Consider the following 14,288-nt stretch of genomic DNA (forward strand, 5'->3'; position numbering starts at 1 on the left):
GTCTTCTTGCTCTATTTTAGGGGGTATCTCCAAACTGATTTTGGTACACTTAACGTCATAATGACGCTTACTTCAGTCCCCCCCCCCCCCCCCCTCCTTAACGTCACACTATGAAAACAATGCATTGGCAATAGAAGCACAAAACGTTATATTCTTTACCTGAAAACATAGTCTACAAACAGTATAGCTGTTTAATCACGTCACTTCCTCTGCATGTTCTATAGCTGTTTACACTATAACTGCTTTAATAAAAATTGATAACGTCATGGGTTGAACCCCCTCCCCCCTTAACGTAATTATGACGTTAAGCGTACCAAAATCAGTTTGGAGATGCCCCCCTTATACTCCTATATATTATGCCCATCCACCGCCCCTATTACTACCACCTGTGATATTATTACCTGCTCGAAAAAAACTTCCCAAAACAGGGCATAATTTGGGTATCAGAAACTTATACACCCACGCAGTGATAGCTAGTAAATAGATGAATAATTGGTTTTTTATGATTATGATTATGATTAGATACTGGAAAGACAGCACTCAGTGCTGGTTACATCCAGGAGGGGGGGGGACCCTCAAAACAAAAAGGGAGTTAATTACAACAAATCTAGTCCAAAAATACAATTATTAAACTGTTCTAGTGACTCTGTATCGATGATGTGATTAGGGAGGTTATTCCATTGCTTGATAGTTCCTGGAAAGTAACTCTGTTGGTAAGCAAGTGTTCTAGTTGGAGGAATTATATATCTGTATTGGTGCAAATTTTGTCTGCACAGCTGTAGGCACTGGGAAGTTACTACACAATGATTACTTTCTCCTTTCTTCACCTTTTCAAACACACTTTCAATAACAACTTTCAAGAGGCTATAGGACCAGGTGACAGACTTTCAGCACTTGTGCTGTGTAAAGCCTTAATAAATAAAATTTAAAGTCGCAATATACTAGCTAACGAAGCTCGAGACGAAGCTTTATGCGTCAAAGCTGGGTTTTGTCAAATTCAGTCACATTTTTATTTTGATGTAAATTATGACACCATGCACCAACAATACTGGGTTCATAGGCGGCGGAAAGGGGGGGGGGGGGGCTAGGGAGCTAAAGCCCCCCCTCGGTCTGCTGAGGGGGGGCTTAGCCCCCCCTCAGAATGATATCACACCGAAATTATCTTTCTTGGAGTGGGGCTGAAAACCATGATAAAGATCGAGATACTCTAATAGAGCAGTCACTCTAATAAAGTAGTCAGTGTGTAGCGAGCTATGGAAGGATTTTTATGTAGTTTATCAGCTAGAAATGGTAGCTGGTGAGGTGGAAAGCTCTTGTCAGTTGGTTACGACCCTTTTTTTTTTTTTTTTTTTTTTGGTCTCACCTTACCAAACTATAGAAATAAGTCTGGGTCAGCCCAGCCCAGCCCCCCCCTCATATCAACTACTTCCTCCGCCGCTGACTGGGTTATTAACTTTTCATTATACGTACATAAAGCTGATCTATTAAGTTAAACAAGTGATAGTTATTATATACAAATAATTATTGCTTATCACTATAAAAATCAACTGGGAAGTGACCTGATTACATTTTAGAATGTTATTGGGAAAAAATAAAGCAATTCTGATGTTCTATACCATATGCGTCATTCCTACCCAGAACTATTCCCCATTGGAACGATTTATGTATCCCTAATCTATCTACCATTGATCTTGAAACATTTAAACAATCAACTACTCCTACTTTGTAACTGTAACTTAGCACTTATTGTATTTATTGTAACTTAGCCCTCACTGTAATTTAGTATTCATTGTAATTCTAGCACTTATTGTAACTTACCACTTACTGTAATTTAGCACTAGTTGTAACCTAGCACCTATTGTAACTTAGCACTTATTGTAACTTAGTACTAATCATTATTGTAACCTAAATTATAGGCACTTATGTTATTGTAACTTAAACTAGGCACTTATGCGTACGTACCTTGTACATTAGCGTAAAAACCCTGTTGGGTGTTTGCTAATCAATAAATAAATAAATAAATAAATAAATGCGTATTTTGTACCATACGCGTATGGTAGCTACATACCATATGCGTATACGCGTACGGTACAACCATACGCGTATGGTACAGCAATTCGTACCATATGAGTATAGCTAACCTGGTAGCTATATGCGTATAATATCAAGCAGAAGTTTTTGCACTGCCATACCTATTGACTATGCTGGATGGCACTCTACTTTCATTTCCTTTCAGGGAGGGGAAGGGGCTCAGTATAATCTCGCTTAGCGGTTTCTGTTCAGTGAAGATCGAGATACTCTAATAGAGCAGTCATATTTTGATCTGATTATTCTATTCTCTAGAGATGAGATGTATTTGCTTTACTGCAATTAAGATATAACTTAATTGATTTGCTTTACTGCATTATGCAATTTAAAATAAAAGAATATTGATGGCATGATATAAGTGATGAAACTGACATCTTATTTTGTTAGGACATTATACAACATAACTGCAAGAGTCTAGACTCAGGGGTAGCATGCACTGATACCCACGGATGGACAGTGCAGGAGTCCTAGCCGGCAAGATTTACTTATAAATTCTCCTTCTTTAAAACACTGCTGGACAGACATTACATTTGTGTAATAATTACTAACTTGATGGATGCACATGCACAAGCACAAGTCCAGACTCAGTACAATACAAGCATGTTTTACATACGATAACATATATTATAACTTTTAATGATTTTTGTGGTTGCTACTTCTGCCAAATCATAGAATAAGCACTGATACTGCTGAATGAATGAATTGGACCAGACATTTGCTTGAGACCATTTGCAGAATTCTACTACAGTCACATGATCAAGTGACTTGATCATGTAACACTTGATCATGTATTTGTAAACATTATGCAAAGATAAATGGTATATAGCTATATAGCTACAGAATTGTGCACAAAGTTTAGCTACAACAACATAATTGCAATATTGAATAATACTTTCAGACTTGCAGGTCTACTGGTGTCACCAGTGTCTAACACTGGTAGCTGCATGGACCTCGAAGGAAGAATCCTATATATATAGTTAAATAATGAAATAGTTCATAAAACAGGAATCATGGAGCATTAATTTGCAGCAGGGACTACAAAGTACAAAATCTATTGCTGGCAAATTTATTAACAGAACATTCCAAATAATAATTTTTCAATATAGATTTATTTGATGTGATAGATCAATTATTGGTGTACTGTTCCACAGTCTCGGTATAGCTATATGGTAAAAACCAGAGTTGAAACCGGATCGGGTCATCCGGGTCACATTTTCTCCGGGTCAGACCCGGTTTACAGATTATCCAGGTCTGACCCGGATTGGATCACGTGAGAAACGATATTGTTAGTTTGACGATGTAGAAACTTATTAACGCTACTCGAGCAGCTCTTTTGTGAGCCACGCCCACTTATCGTGTTGCAACATACGCTCAGCCACGCCCATTTATTAGTGAGTGCAGTCTGTAGCACAAAAAACCATGTCCGTTGCTGTCTACAAGCTTACGTTGAGCCACGCCCACTAATCGATTATTGTACGAGTCAGCGTTGAAACCGGGTCGGGTCATCCAAATCATGTTTAGTCCGGTAAACCCGGTCGGACCCGGATATAAAATTATCCGGTCGGATTTTGCGCTTGATCACGTGTGCGTTAATTTAACGTTCCTAATATAACGTTCCGCCTCGTGCTTTGCATCAACATGGAAAGTGACGATTTAATTGTGCTTGATGGTGACAATGAAGACTTATCTCCTCAAGTTGTTTCTAGACGGGTGATTGATGGTGACTACATTCTGAAGAAGAAGAAGAACTCGAAAGGAAGTAGAGCATGGGAGCAGTTTAGAGCAGTGTTAAATCCTTCAAATAATGACGAGGTGTTTGGAGTCGCGTGTTGCTGTGTGTGTAAGGTGTGTATCCTTTATAAAACAAAGGTGAGTGGAGAGGAAAGGTCTTTGGGTACGAAAAATATGTTAGATCATATGAAGCGATGCTTGCCTGCTCGTGCTAGTGCTCCACGCAGAAGTGATAGTACTACCACTACCAGCGAGAGTGATAGTACTAGTAACAGCACTAGCCTAAGCAGTAGCTTTAGTAGTGCTGTCATCAGTTCCAAAGGCAGTAGCAGCACCAGCACAAGTAGCAAAGCAACTAATAAGCCTTGTTTTAAAACATTGGATAGCTTTGTCATACGCTCAGGAAAGAAAGTTGGGGAGGGAACAAGGAAGGCAATTCGTGAGAAGACTGCTACTCTTGTTGCTGCTGCACACTTGCCTTACAGATTTGTAGAACAAGAAGCATTAAAGGATTTTGCTCAATCTTTTATAGAGTTGGGTGCATCTCATGGCTGTGTACCGGCTTCTGAGTTTATAGTTGGACGGCTCACAGTGCGTAAAGATATTGTTAACAAGCTACCCCAAATACAGGACACCATTAAGAGTAGTTTACAAAAGTCTGCTGAGCAAGGTGCGGTTTCTGTTGTGACAGATTTGTGGTCCGATAATGTTGTGTCACGCTCCTACCTCGGTGTTACCTTTTTTTGGGTGGAAGAATCAGGTCCTGACAACAGAATATGGTCCCTCAAGCATGCAATGTATGCATGCAAATTTTTTTCTGAGAGTAAGACTGCAGACCACATTCAAGTTGCACTGGATCATGTTTTGGATGACGCAGGCCTTGATCCAGAAAATACCCCATGCACAACAGACAAAGGGTCAAATATGGTAGCTGCCACAAAGTCTAAGTGCCATGTTAATTGTGCTTGTCACCGTTTGTCAACATCGATAAACACTGCATGGGATGCATCATGTGCAGAGAGTCAAGAGCTAAAAGAGCTTGATGATTGTGCAAATAGTCTGGTAAAATTTGTAAAAAAATCTGGTGGAATCCAGTATAACTTACCAGCTACACTGAAGGCTGGTGGTAAAACAAGACCTTGGCGTGGTTTGATTAATAAGTTCCGCTCTATATCCAAAAGCTATGAGACATTAAAGCCACTGTTAAGGGATAAAAGACGTGAAGACCTGGTAGCTGCAATAGAAAAATTGCTACTTGAAGAAGTGCTACAAATTTTAGAAAAGGCTGAAGATATTTTTGACATTCTGGAATATTCTTTTGTATCCACCCTCCAGTTTGTTTTGCCTTCATTTTATAAACTGCGGAATTTTTGGTGCAATTTATCTGCTTCAGACACTGCAGCAGGACGTATTTTGAAGAGAAACTTAGTATCAGCATTAGATACTAAGTTTTGGGAGGATATAACTGCTTTACATGTTGCTACCTCCTATCTAGACCCCTCTCTTAAAGGATTTTCGTTTGTGAGGGATGCAGAGGAGCGACCCAGTTTATCAGAACAGGCAGCTGGTATTATTAAAGAGAATGCCATGGCCGTTGCAAAAGCGAATGTCTACCCACCAAAAGAGCCTGAAGATAGTAATGCGGACACACTTGAGGAGGAAATAGAAGCAGTAGCTAATAAGAGATTAAAGCATGACCCATTGGCTGAATTTAGAAATGCTGCTGGTGATGAGCCAAGGAAAAAGTCCAGCAACTTTACAGCAGAAGTAAATGAAGAGCTTCGTCGCTATGGCTCAATTACTGGTGTAAATTTGACACAGGCTCATGCTGTTCGGAGCATATTTGATCCGTTGTTGTGGTGGGGTGAGCAAAGGTATAGTTTTCCTGTTTTAAGTTGTCTAGCTAGGCAACTTTTAGTTATACCAGCAGCTAGTGCAGAATCGGAAAGACATTTTAGTGGCGCTGGAAGAATTGCACGTAAGGACAGAAACAGACTGAAGGATGACGCGGTTGAGTCTTCGGTAGTGTATTATGAGGCTGTCAGGAAAAGAATAATATAATTAATACTAAACAAGCAGCTGTAGAACAGAGAATATTACTGTACTATTAAATTATCTAAATTTTAATTTACTGCCATTGTACATTAACTTGTTTCTCAATTGTCAGTTTTAATTTATCAAATGCAGAAAAGTTCATTGTACTTGTAGTCCATGTCTTTGTAATGGCTCTGTACCTGTGACAAAATAAAAAAGTCTAATTAAATACAATTTGAAGTTCTTACTTGCCTCACACAACTACAATCAGGGTTGAAACTAAGTGATGTATAAAATCAGCTTTATTGAATATCCTGGTCTAACCTGGATTGGAATACGTGTAACACAAATTAATTTTACGATGTGGAAATCAGCGTTGAAACCGGGTCGGGTCAAATTTTCTCCGAATCATCCGAGTCTGACCCGGATTGGATCACGTGAGAAACGAAATTGTTCGTTTTACGCGGTGGAAACTTATAAAACGCTAGTCGTGTAGCTCTTTCATGAGCCACGCCCACTTATCGAGCCACAAGCATACGATCAGCCACGCCCATCTATTAGTAAGTGCAATCTGTAGCACGAAACTGCGTCCGTTGCTGTCAGTAAGCTTATGTGGAGCCACGCCCATTTATCAATTATTGTATGATTTGTATATAGTCTAGTCTTGCAGCAGGATAAGTACTTTTGTGAGCCACACCCACTTCAATATATCTTGAAATTGTAATACTAGATATGCACGAAGCCACAACCAATTGCTGTCTGTTTAAAACTCACAGTAGCTACGTGGAACCATGCAAAACCCAGTGATCGATTTTAAATTATAAACTTACCGTATAACTACTCGTTTACTCAACATGAATCGAACGCTCAAATCGTATAATCTCGTACGTCTCGCTCGCTCGAGACTACCCGAAACATACCTCTTATCGCACGCCTCAGCTTTAATCAATCCGGGTCACATCCGGGTCAGTGGGTCATCCGGGTCAGCAGTAGTGACCCGGTTTCAACGCTGGTAAAAACAATAATTCATCACACTGTTGGCAGATCCAATCTTGAATTGTATTAAGTCCTGCTGATCTGGTAGACTTCATGAAACTTGTAAACCTCATGAAAAAAATGATATCACCTATGTACAGTAAGTCATAAAATTATAAATCAAAGGAAAGGGGCTAAATATAATAAGTCTTGATTTCTATAGTCATTGGTGTAATGTATAACAAAAGTATCTTGTTGTCTGCTTAACAAATGCATTTCATTTCATCAAAGTATCAATACAATAGTGCCACCACCAATGGATTTCCATCTTGCATTTTTATAATAAATGACTTCATTTCTCCTCGCATTTCTCCGCAGTGAAAAATGCTATTGCTTTTAAATTACATGCACAAGCTGGTATTATGCATATTCTTTAGAATAGTTGAGTTAAAATTATCTACAGTAGCTGTTGCATAGCAACTGCATACACTGAAAACGAATGGTAAATTTTAATTTTTGTTTCTTCTTCCACACAGTACATTGTGGCTGAATTTGCTACACATATATTGCTTCCTATTGGATTCATGATCCATTGTTTAATTGATACAATGAAAATTCAAAAGTCAGGCCATTATTACACAATACTACTCCTCTTTCATACCTGTAATAGAGTTAATGATGTAATGTAATGATGCAACATGATGTAATATAATGTAATTTATGCATGCCTGTAATATAAATATTGTGTAAGAGTTGATTGTTATTGTGTGCTTCGGTTATTGATTAATAATATTACATACAGTGGTCATCAATGCTGCCTATACACACGGTTTGCCCAAGAGCCTATGTTCCCTACAATTAGAACAATACCCACACACGTGTCTTTACAAATACACCTGAAGATAGTCAAAGATTAGTACAACAAAGTTATAGAGCGATATTACCCAAAAACTCTACTATAGGGGCTTCTCTATACTTGTACAAACTTTGCAAAAATAATGTGCTTGTGTTTATGGTGCCCAATTATCATTTCAATGTAAAACCAAAACAGTATAATGCTCCTTGCCTTACTCAGAAAACTTGAAATGTGATCTTCTAAAGTATTATTTAGGACAAAAGACATTGATTTCTGTAGGGCTGTAGAACTGTTCCAGCATATTGATATTCAAAATTATTTTTTTCAATTAATATCATTGCGGCATGGTGTTAAGTGATATAAGCACTAAGCCAGTAGAGGTAGCATTGTAGCTAAGCATAAACATAATAATATTATAGATTTTGATATAATTATCCATAATTCCATATAAATACACATTAAAAATACTGCATTCTGATTAGTTAAAACATATAGCAACCATATTAATTTGCATCCAAATCGAGCCAATTTTTTTAGGTATAATCTGGTATATATTAATTCATTAAATATTTTATTCTATTGTTGCTAGATAATTTATTGTTTAGTTTTAATTTGTTAGTACACTTATACTTAAAAATGAATATTTATGCCGGCCTGGTGACACTAAAGGAGTGTTGAGCAGACAATTTCAATCAGATGAGCTCGAGAAGTACAATGCAATGATTGCTCAAACAGAGGAAGATCTGGAGAATGCTGATACAATAACATTGAGGGAGGTATAGCAAAGGGATTTAACTGTAGAGAAAGTAATGTTCCAGTTTACAGATTAACATAAATCTGGCTGTAGCTTATAGCATTCAGTGGTGTAGCCAGAACAAAAAATTTACCAAGGCAAAGTTTATACATTGAAATAATTCAGTGGGTCAGCTTCTGACTAAACTGATTCACACACACTTTCAAGCATGGGTGGGATAGCGATTGCAGGTTGACTCTCTGGTTGGATGGAAGAAATTGTTTCAGAAGACTCTGAGCATTTTCTACATGTCATAAGTAATGCTTCAGCTTAGTTAATACTTCAAGTATTAGACTAGTGTAATTGCACTCACCACAAAAACTGAATTAGACTACTCTGGAGATATTTTGAGTGATCAGGCCATCGTGGACTGCAACAGAGGTCATAGTCATGCACACAACTTTTTCAGCATTGATCTGATGTGATGTTCTAAATCACATAATATTATTATCTCTTTGATGTGATGTTCAACTGCATGTGCTAAGCATGTCAAGCTAGGGAGTCTAGGGGCATGCTCCCTTGAGGAAAAATTTGAAAACAAAAAAAATTATGCTTTGAAATGGCATGTGGAGGCTGTTTTTATTGTAACTGCTAATATATGATATGCATGATCGATATCAATTGATTAACATAAAATGTAAATGATTTAGACCAAGCAGTGTAATGAGAACAGTGGCTACAGTAGGACTATAGTGGGAAATGCAAGTGGGCAAGGTAAGGATAAAATGCATGTGTGCAATGTGCTGATGAATAAATTTATAGTTACAGCTAAGCAGATTAGCTATTATGTTGTGTTCTAAGTTTACTCAGCTAGAAATGCTTGTAAAGGTAGACCCATTGTAGCTATAGGCTAAAAGACACCGAGAAAAGGCATAATACGCATATGGTACGTACTATACGCGTATGTCTATACCGTACGCGTATGGTACGGAAAATCGCACCGTGCGAATTTTTTTTTGGGGCACACTTTGGACTTAGAAATTTTCACGCATTTTTTTTTCCGGATAATGTTGCGCATGTTATACCGGATACTAACCTGCTCTGGTACTCACGTTGCTCTAAGCTGTGTTTCCTGCCAGGCTGACAGTACAAAGGGAGGGCGAAAATCACTTTAGGAGGAGACGCCTCTTTCTCCCGTTATTTCAGCACCAGAATGTTTTCTCACATCGTGATTGGCAACCTCAGTGCCAGTCTGGCATTAGATCACATCACAGAACTACTCACAGCCATTGTTGAAAGTGAGTATGAAGCATTTTGTGTTTTAATTCTTTTTAGTAACCAACACCAGTTTGATGGATGTGTCACAGTGCACTGAAGTGTTAACAGTAGAGGCTGTAGTATTATGCACCTATCAATATTATCCCCCACCTCCCCCCTCCCGGGAATAATGGGGAAATGGGTAGGGATTTGATTTTTTGAAAAATCAAATACTCCACCCATGGGGGCACGACTAGTGGTCAAATCCCCACGTAGTATGACTGCAATACACTTTAAGAAACAGTTTAATTCTTATGTAGCTTGCGGTTTAACAAATGCCAAAAATTTCGAACGATCAAATACCCCACTAGTGGGGCAGAATTTCAGATCAAATCAGGCCAAAATCCCCTAGTAATCCCGGGAGGGGGGTAGTGGGGCTTAACATTGATAGGTGCATTACCAACTCTTGGTGTTATGAATACTGTAGTTAACTGAACAAGCCCTTTAGTGTCAGTTTTGGTTCTGAGCAGACAGCAATTGCCAAGAAGCATTTTTGATTGTGTCATGGTGCCATCCTATTACAGAACAATGTGAATCCTTTTATTTCCAATACGAAGACATGGTATGTGCAAGTTGTGACAGGCAGCTATTTATTTATAACAATTGTATAGCCATCACAATAGGAAGTAACGTTTCCAACTCAGATGTTTCTTGCCCTACAAAGATGGCAGTGCTGACTCTGTGTATATTTTACATAATGTTTTAATCACTGTGTCATGTGATGATGTGGTCATGATTATGTGCGATGACCTGTGATCACGTGTGTATTGAGTACGATATTCGTTATTGCTAGATGGATTCACATTGAGATTCTGAGCGAGTGATTGTAACCAAAGAACTCCGGTATGAATGAGGTGTGGAACAAGCCCATTTCTCACAGTGCTTGAATACAGCCGAAATGAGTTTGATGATGTAATACAGGAATAAAAATAGGAAATTCAACAATCTGGCATTGCTGGACTGTGAACATGCATTTGAGGGTGGAGGCTACAGGAAGACATATTTAAAGTTGGAAGCACCCTTGCAAAACTAATTGATGAGGGCTATGGCCTATCCTTGTTAAACTGAGAAAGTAAACTCAAGTGCAGCCAGTGTCCCTTATTCTACCACAGTTGTATTTTTGATGTATTGCATAGAGTATGTATGCTCACTACGTTGGCTGTTCCACCCATGTTTCTGCAAACCTATGTCTGCAGTACTGTATGTGTGTGTGTATCTAAATACTCGTTTATCACAAGACCATATTATATGGTTTCAATCTAACCCTAAAGAAGGCCGATACAGAGTATTCCATACCCCGTACATCTCATCTGATTATCAGTGCACTTGCATTTATCAAGTAGTACATGAGTTGTTAATCATGTTGTGTATACACTTTTGCTAGCACAGGAACTGAATATATACACACCCACCAAAGGGCTGCAGTAGTGTTAGTGTAGTAGATCAAGTTAGTTGTAATAAGTAAGCAGTTGACATTTTAAATGCACTTGTACATGTACAAGTATTTTAATTGCTACTTGTACTTTAAAATGTACTTGTCCTTCACTGATTTAAGTATGCCTAGCTAATGGCTATAAAGAAGTTACAGATTCACATCTATTAAGTATATGTTTGGCCAATGTTGTGATAGCGTATCGTCAGACTTGATTAAAACAACTGGTAACGAAGTTATGCCATACACCATTGATATCAGTTCTTGGATACATCACAACTGAGCACTTGTCATCAAGTTGCAGTGGAATCAATACCTCATTTTATAGCTTTAAGATAAACATTTTAAAGCACACCTACTTTTCATTAGGCTGTGAACTTGAAGTTTACCTATTTTTTATTACTTGCATCAACGTTATAATTGGGTTGGGTCATCCAGATTATCTTCATCATTTGGGTCATATTTTGTCTGGATCAAATGGGTCTTATACGCTTTCCAGTTGAGATGTAAGATAAATTAACGAAGTATTGATGGAAATGCAGTTGTATGTACTCAAGAAACTTATATTCAAGAATGTGTCTTTAGGGATATGTGGAGCAGCACCCACTTATCGGGACTGTATGCTACTGTCTATTGGCATGCATCTTTGGTATTATGCCCATATAATATTAGGATTGAAGGTTGTTACTTGTAGGCAACTAGTCTGACTTCAAGCAACGGGGCCATACCCACATATGGGAATTGTAGGTTGCTGCAGCTGTCATACCTAATTAATTGATTATGAGTGTTAAAATACTCTGGTACAGCTACTTGTCTCCTTGCAGATGATCCTTCCTATAGTGTAATGAGCTGTATAATAAATGTAGGATTAACTTAGTGGAACTTTAGGATAATGGATATGCCAAATCTATGCCGATTACTATTTCTTTTACTAAACCCAGTGCTTGACACTTGTCTTTATTGTGATCGAACTGGGGTCAATCGGTTCAGCAGTACTAACCCACTTACAACCCTAAATTTTATTCTTGCAGACATTGTTGAATGGATTTCCCTATATAATAATATAAGGAATTCTGCTCAAACACAATTTTTCCTTTTTTTTGTCAGTACTATTTCATTTAGTTGGTCTCAAAGTGTCCATTATATGGTAGTTCTACTGTATAAAAGTGCACTAGGTCATGATCTGGTTACACATCAGCCAGTAAGAACTTGCTACAATAGATTAACCACACATGTATCAGTTTATACTGTACAAGGACATAGATCGTAACAAAGAGAGGAAGCCAACACTTAGAAACAACAGCTTCACTGTCAACAAATCCCTTAATACTCTTTAGATGTACCCTCAACTACACATACACACCATACATCTCGATAGCTGTCTGACTGAACAATAACATGACACGCATAACCAAATGCATTACTGCCTTTTCAGTCTATTCATACTCACTCATGTTTTAACACGCACTGTCAAACTGGTAGTTGGCTGTTTCAGTTGCTTAACAAACACAAGCTCCATCATACTCACACACTCAGTTTCAGCAATGACTGTGAGGAGCTCTGTACTGACAAATCAGTGGAGGCTGTGAATCACAATGTGTGAAAACGTTCTGCTGCTAAAAAATGGCATGAGAAAAGAGGGCTCTCAATTAGGCCTCTTAATTGGTCTCCCCTTAAAGTCATCCTCTCCCTCCTTTTGTGCTGTCAGCCTGGCATGGAACACGACATTGTGACCAATGTGCATGTCTGTAGCAAGTTAGTATCCCATACAACATGTGCAGCATTATCTGGAAAAAACAATGAATAAATTTTTCTCTAAGTTGAAAAGAAATTCGCCCATACAGGTATACCCATATTGAATTTCCCATCTTTGTTCCTATTGTGGAAGTATTAAATCATCAAACTCATCTCGGCTGTATGCAAACACCATGAAAATGTTCCACAGATTGGGGTTCTTTGGTTATAATCACTCGCTCAGAATCTCATCTAGAAAATAAATTAAGAATATCGTACTCAATACACGTGATCACAGATCATCACACATAATCATGACCACATCATGAATCAGTGATAAAAAATTATGTAAATATACAGAAGTCAGCACTGCCATCCATAGGGAAAGGAACATCCACATTGTTCAGTAATAAACAATCAAAAATGCATCTTGGCAATTGCTATCTGCTCAGAAACAAAATCGACACTAAAGGGCTTGTTCAGTTAACTACCATGGTGTTCATAACACCAAGAGTTGACATTAATAAAAAGAGTTGGTAATACTCCAGCATCTACTGTTAACACTTCAGTGATAACACTGTGACACATCCATCAAACTGGTGTTGGTTAATACTAACAAAAATTAAAACACAAAATGCTTCATACTCACTTTCAACAATGGCTGTGAGTAGTTCTGTGATTGTCTAACGCCAGACTGGCACTGAGGTTGCCAATCACAATGTGAGAAAACATTCTGGTGCTGAAAAAAACGGCAGAACGGGAGAAAGAGGCGTCTCCCCCTAAAGTGATTTTCACCCTCCCTTTGTACTGTCAGTCTGGCAGAAAACACAGCTTAGAGCAACGTGCCCTGGCAATGTCTGTACAAGAGCAGATTAGTATCCGGTATAACATGCGCAACACTATCCGGAAAAAAATAATGCGTGAAAATTTCTAAGTCCAAAGTGTGCACAAAAAAAATTTCGCTCGTACCGTACGCGTATAGTATGTACCATACGCGTATGGTACATACCATACACGTACGGTACAAAATACGCGTACGGTACAAAATACGCATATGGTATAGAACACTGACACAAATATTAAGCACTGTTATATGATCATTATACTGACAGGTGCCTAAAGATAACTGTATTCAATCTACATAAATATGCTATGTGTACTTAAACACAAAAATGCAGTAATAATCACAAAAAGGTGCCCTGTTCAAAATATTGTAAAAATTGCAAGTTGGTACCTGATGTTTGATCAAGGTAGCTACCTACCTACCATTTAATATATATTTTTTAATTTAATGCACAAAGAACTCAATCATGAGTGTGTGAATGTGCACGTGTGTAATTTAGTCTGAAAGTCATCAACATTTTACCATGTCTGAGAAGCAGACGGTA

Source organism: Dysidea avara, chromosome 1, assembly GCF_963678975.1.
Source record: "Dysidea avara chromosome 1, odDysAvar1.4, whole genome shotgun sequence".
Classification (NCBI taxonomy): domain Eukaryota; kingdom Metazoa; phylum Porifera; class Demospongiae; order Dictyoceratida; family Dysideidae; genus Dysidea; species Dysidea avara.